The sequence below is a fragment of the Priapulus caudatus genome, unplaced genomic scaffold (assembly GCF_000485595.1).
Source record: "Priapulus caudatus unplaced genomic scaffold, Priapulus_caudatus-5.0.1 Scaffold152, whole genome shotgun sequence".
Taxonomy (NCBI): domain Eukaryota; kingdom Metazoa; phylum Priapulida; class Priapulimorpha; order Priapulimorphida; family Priapulidae; genus Priapulus; species Priapulus caudatus.
Window position 1 is genome coordinate 348,710 of NW_014577213.1, and position 6,189 is coordinate 354,898.

General features: G+C 46.7%; 1 protein-coding gene across 1 annotated transcript in view; it reads right to left on the reverse strand.

Annotated features, from left to right (window-relative positions):
- The window catches only part of LOC106806288 (soluble guanylate cyclase 88E-like), a 27,174-nt gene that overhangs the window by 19,846 nt on the left and 1,139 nt on the right, over positions 1-6,189 (reverse strand). The window lies entirely within an intron of this gene.

Sequence of the window (6,189 nt, forward strand, 5' to 3'; positions counted from 1 at the left end):
TGCTGCTGCTGCTACTGCTGTTGCTGCTGCTGCTAGTGCTACTGCTGCTGCTAGTGCTGCTCCGGCTGCTACTGCTGCTACTGCTGATATGGTGCTGCTGCTAGTGTTGGTGGCGCTTCTGCTGCTAGTGATACTGCGACTGATGCTGCTGCTGCTACTGCTGCTGCTGCTGCTGCTAGTGCTGGTGGCGCTGCTGCTGCTGCTGGTACTGCTACTGATATGGTGCTGCTGCTGCTGCCGTTAGTGCTGCTACTGCTGCTACTGCTGTTAGTGCTGCTACTGCTGCTGCTGCTGTTAGTGCTGCTACTGCTGCTGCTACTGCTACTGCTGCTACTGTTGCTACTGCTGATATGGTGCTGCTGTCAGTGTTTGTGGCGCTTCTGCTGCTAGTGCTACTGCAACTGCTGCTGCTGCTGCTACTGCTACTACTGCTGCTGCTGCTGCTGCTGCTGCTTTTAGTGCTGCTACTGCTGCTACTGCTGCTGCTGATATGGTGCTGCCGCTAGTGCTGGTGGCGCTTCTGCTGCTAGTGCTACTGCAACTGATGCTGCTGCTGCTGCTGCTGGTGGTGGTACTGCTGCTGCTAGTGCTGGTGACGTTGCTACTGCTGTTGTTGCTGCTGCTAGTGCTGATGGCGCTGCTGCTGCTGTTGCTGCTGTTGCTAGTGTTGGTGGCGCTGCTGCTGCTGGTACTGCTGGTACTGCTGGTACTTCTGCTGATATGGTGCTGCTGCTGCTGCTTCTGCTGCTTCTGCTGCTGCTGCTGCTTCTGCTGCTGCTGCTGCTGCTGCTGCTATTGCCGCTAGTGCTGCTGGTGGTGGTGCTGTTTCTGCGGCTGTTGTTGCTGCTGCTTGACACACTTCATGCGTCAGACCTCTGGAATTTCTGACTTTCTGCAGGTTGATGACAGTAATGAATTAATCTAGCGATGTTAATAGAGAGCTGCACGGATGTGACTGCGGCCCGCTATCGTCACGTTATGAATGAACGTCACGGCATTCGTGAAAAAATCTCCACGAGTGTAATCCGATCGAGCGCAAGGGTACCACATCCGGCAATTACGTAGATGGATGCTTGTTTGTATTCGAAACAGCGAGCTCGATAGGAAATCAGATTCAACCTCTCGAGGCAGATAAAAGCAAATGTATACGCCTGGCAGTTTGCGATTGTAATGTACGATTGTGTCGCCTGCATGCGTAAGAGGGCGTGCATAATTAACGTTCGTTATCGGGATGATGCTGATTTCTAGTTTCTATTCCGCGCCAGACAAACTGCAATATACATCAAGATGAATTTACATGAATGAATGTGGCAACGCGCGTTAAATGACTTATTATTACAGCTCTGGTTATATAAAGAAACGGTCGGAAACCGCGCTGTGTGCGCTCGTAAGTCGCGCGTAGTCTTGTATAGCGCTGGTTAAAGTGGAAAAGCCTAGCTGGGGGCCTTAATACACCCATATTTTACTGTAATATTGTACATAGATACCCTTAGAGGTAGCTTGCTAACAGGGGATATATTTCAAAGACGCGTTTGAAAGTTGCGTTTGTTTGCTTTGTCAGCACAAAAACTCGAGTTCTGTGGTTAACGTCTTATATTAACAAGAGGCAGGGGCTTAGGGAGGGTCTAATGGTGTCCCGCTTGCCTGCCCCACCACGCGTTGACTACTGGAATTTTAATTACAGTGCAGTGTTAAGTGTTAAGTGTTAAGTGTTAAGTGTTACGTGTTAGCGTGAAGAATTCCTTCTTTCTTTAATTCGTTACTATTTTTTTCTGATGTATTTACTTATCTATCATATTGGACTCGGCCTCGAACGGGACGCAACGCTTGTTGATACCAAAAAATCTGACGCTAGCATTTATTTCAAGTAAGACATTTACCAACAATAAACTCTTGCTCTTGCTGTTCAGCAGTGAAATCCTACGGCTTTTGTTTATTCTTTACTTGGTTAAAGTTCCCGAGCCGTACATGCATGCATGCATGTATGAACGAAACAAGAAGTAGGTGTCGGGCATAGACATGAACAATTCCGCAAAGCCTATACGGACGAGATGCGATGAACGCGCATGCAGAATCCTATTTCAATAGTAAAACATCGGTATTAGCGTGCGCCTACTATAAAGTTGAAGCCTAGGGGGATGCCCGTCGCCAGACAGTGCTCTAGGAGCTCGGCATTGCGAAGGACAATGTGTAACGGGTTTTGCTGTAAATGGATTCCCCTGAAACTCCTGGTCGGACTGTGATAGCCCTGCGAAAATAACCGATTAATATATAGGTCGCGTGTGCTTGCGGGATCACATCACATTCGTAATATATTAGGTCAGTACGCGCATTATGCTACGTTGTATGTTGATGTATGCGAAGTTATGTTATGTTACTCGTAAAACGTCATGGCTCCACTGGCATTTCACCGAGTTCGACCTTTAGTTTCTAACCAGTAGGTGGCGGGGCATGCTAGGCTGTGCCAACACAGACGTCCTCTGCCTGACAACTATTTCACATTTTGCAGCGGGATATACTTGGAATGAGGAAATTGAAGTGCACGATTTCTGTACCAACGCACTTGAATACAATTCCGTCCGAGATAGTCACTCGGAAAATAAAAAAAATAACAATCACTACATGACGTAATCACACGTGATCTTCAAGCACCAATTACATTAGTCGTGTCGAGTAAGGAGATTCACATGTTGGGTTACTGTCACAGTAGGAGTGGTGCGATGGTTGGGTCTGAGCTAGCTAGGAATATATAGTCAGCGGTGACGTGCAATTCACTTACTAGGAACAGTAATATATATAACATTTACATGCCAATCGACAGACATGCCTCCGTCAACATTGTCAACGTGACGCCACTTCTAAATCCGATTAAAAAGCCGTGCTAAACACTCGTCTGGTTGGAAGACGCTAATAGGCGATTACAACCGCGATCGGTTAGTTTTGCCTGGAAATATGCAGTCCTTCTCCGGCGTGCGTGCCAGCAAAAGTACGTTCTAACCGCAGTCACGTTAACACGACAACAGTCGGTTGCCTGTCAAATTCATCGTCCTTTAAAAGCAACTTTTCCCATAGTAGAGTTGTAAAGATGGTGTTTCGTTGAAAGGGTGGAAGTTAGTTTAGAAAATTACGAAATACGAGGGTCGCGTAGTGGCGTAGCCAGGATTTTTTAACGGAGGTGGGGGGGGGCAAAAACAGCGAACTGCGCAAAATAGTGGATGTCTTAATTAATATTTTAATGGTTCCTCCGCCTGCCTCTCCACACCCTACGCTCCCCCACCTCTCAGCTCTGCAATCTTTGTTTTCGGCGCCATGCAAAAACGCAACATTTTTGTTCGTTGTTCTCTGCTCCCAATTAGATATGTAACTGTTCAGTGGCGGATCCAGGATTCCAAGGAAGGGGAGGGTGAAAAACAGGCGGGGGGTATGGGGGTCTTCTGCCAGAAAATTTTGAAAATGTAGATCGCATGAGATGGTATTTGAGGCACTTTTGAGTACATGTACAGCCTTCATTCTGACAACGACAATTCTCTTTTTAGTAGAACAATTCTTGCGCTTGCAGTGCGGCATTGATTGCTGTACAGGGGGGGGGGGGTGACCACCGCTGGGATGAGGGCGACAGCAAAACGCTTTCTTGGAATTTGTAAAAAAGGCTATCTCGTGCACTGTACTGTTGCCTAATACCACATGTAATACATTTTCTTAAATGTTTTAGGACCGCGCGCGTTTGTATGTGGCCGTAGTAGCACGTCGGATAGACTAGAGGAATATAATTCATATCCGGGGGGGGTGCAGGGGGTGCGCACCCCCCCTAAAATTTTTGAGTTGCCCTTTTTTCTGGCCCACGGGAATTTTTTTTCTCCAATTTAAAAAAAAAAAAAGAAGATTTTTAAGCAGAAAAAATACTGAAAAATAAGTTGATGTTTTCCGAGGAGTTTTTTAGGGCGGACGGGGGGCCGACCCGACTTGTTGTCTGGGCTGCGACAGATCGCCGCCAGGCTGCGCCACCGTGGATTGCTTTGTTATAGACTGGTACCCTCATGGGGTAATAACCCTCCTCTAATTTTGCTTCAATAATTTCATTCTGAATAGTTTTCGATGTTATCTTTGCATTTTTTTACTTAAAACGTACTTAGTAGCAGGCCCGTAGCCAGCTTTATATTGGGGGGGGGAGGGTTCGTTTTTCAATGTTGGCAATTTGCTCGGCAGGGGCGTGTACAGGATTTGTACCAGGGGGGGTCTAACCGTAACCCAAAGTTGCGAGCACGCGAAGGGGGGGTCTGAGTAAATTTGTTAAAATTACACCCCCTCAGATGCATTTTCTGCGCGAGCAAGGGTGGGTCCACACTCCCTGGACCCCTGTACACGCCCCTGCTCCCGCGGCCGCGAAGCGCACCAGGCGAGGGAGCCAAGCGACCGAGCGGGGAGGTGGGAGGGCGCGGTGTTCACTGTTCACCTCCCGCCACGATGGAGATTTCTGCAATTTATTACACTTAACATTTTTGCGGGAGGGACCCCTGAGGTGACAATTCTTTCAAATTTTTTCAAAAAAAAAATTATTTTGTTGGGCGGGCTCGGAGGGGCGGGGCGTTCATTCGAACCCCCCCTGGCTACGGGCCTGTAGTAGTACTATTACTATATTCTCTCTGGCAAGAGCCCACTCATTTGGTCTAAATTTGGTAAAAGTAAGTACTACTGGCACAGGGGCGTGTACGGGGGTGGGGGTCCAGGGGGTCCGGACCCCTCACCTGCTCGCGCAGAAAACGCATCTGAGGGGGTCTAATTTCAAAAAATTTCGGGGGGAGGGCCTCCCAGACCCCCCCTTCGCGTCCTCCCAAGTTTAGGTTACGGTTGGACCCCTCCCTGGTACAAATCCTGTACACGCCCTGTGGCAAGAGTAATACTGAGTATGTTTTAAGTAAGATAATATATCAGTCATATATAAGTAAGATAAGTTTTATAGTAAATGTATGAAACGGAAAGCATATAAATTAGTACATGTAATGATTTTAATTTTCTTTTGTAATAAAAGTGTGTTCAATCCATATCGCAGTTTGATTTCACCGGGTACTAGTATTTTGTCGCTCTGATGGCAGTTAATTTCAAGCAAGTTGATGGTTTTTGTGGCTTTGTGGATTTTGTCTTGTACTGGAATTGTCTGTTTCATTGTTATGACAAGACTTAAAGTACAAAAATTTCGCCTCATATGCTCTGAAAATGCATAAAAAGGAGTCTGATTTTTAAAAAATTTCTGGGGGAGGCCCCCCGACCCCCCACCGGTTCCTTTGCACCTGCGGTCCTCGCGCACGCCGAGCAGATCATAAAAGCAACCGGCTCCAAATAGCAAAATAGCAAAGCAAAATAGCGGCGTAGTTGCTCAGGTTGACTGACATCACGTTGGCTTTTCTTTCGTGCTCGATGAATGCTTCGTCGATGCTTCCCGTCAAATATCGAGTCAAGTTAATAGGTTTTTTTGATGAAAACTCGACGACGTGTGTTGCAGCGTAATGTACACAAGAGTAAAATGAAAATGATCGCATAGCCATGACCGAGTTTGCTTGCCATGCCGGATTGCGTGGTGTGCAACGTGAGACGAGTAATCTCATGAAATCACTCCCGCGTGAAACCTTATATATGGGAAAGAAATCCATAAAGCAAAGATCAGGTTTAGTTCGCCGACTACGCCGCGAATGCGAACGAGAAAAGTTATAGGTTAATGAACTCAAGTAATATTTCGGGGCGAATAAACTCACATGGGGGCTAGAAACAACTATATATATATATATATAGGCGCATGCACATACCGTTCTAGTTAAAGACGGTGTGATGTGGTTGTCACGAGCTGCGTGTGCAAGAAGAAAAATTTAAAAAACAAAAAAAACCGAGCCCGTCTGCTCGGCGTTGATTGCTCGCTCCAGCTATTTAAAACTAGAGCGCGCTTTCATTTTTTTTTCTCGAAATTTTAGTTGCGCTGGGAGCAGGAAAGCAGGCGTGCTAGGAAAACATTTTGCGGTTTATGACTGCGTGAAGGTTGAAGATAGATCACTACTGCTCCCGGGTGGAATACCGCGAAGGGAGAGTACTACTACAACTACTACTACACCAGCTACTACTACTACTACTACTACTACTACTACTACTACTACTACTACTACTACTACTACTACTACTACTACTACTACTACTACTACT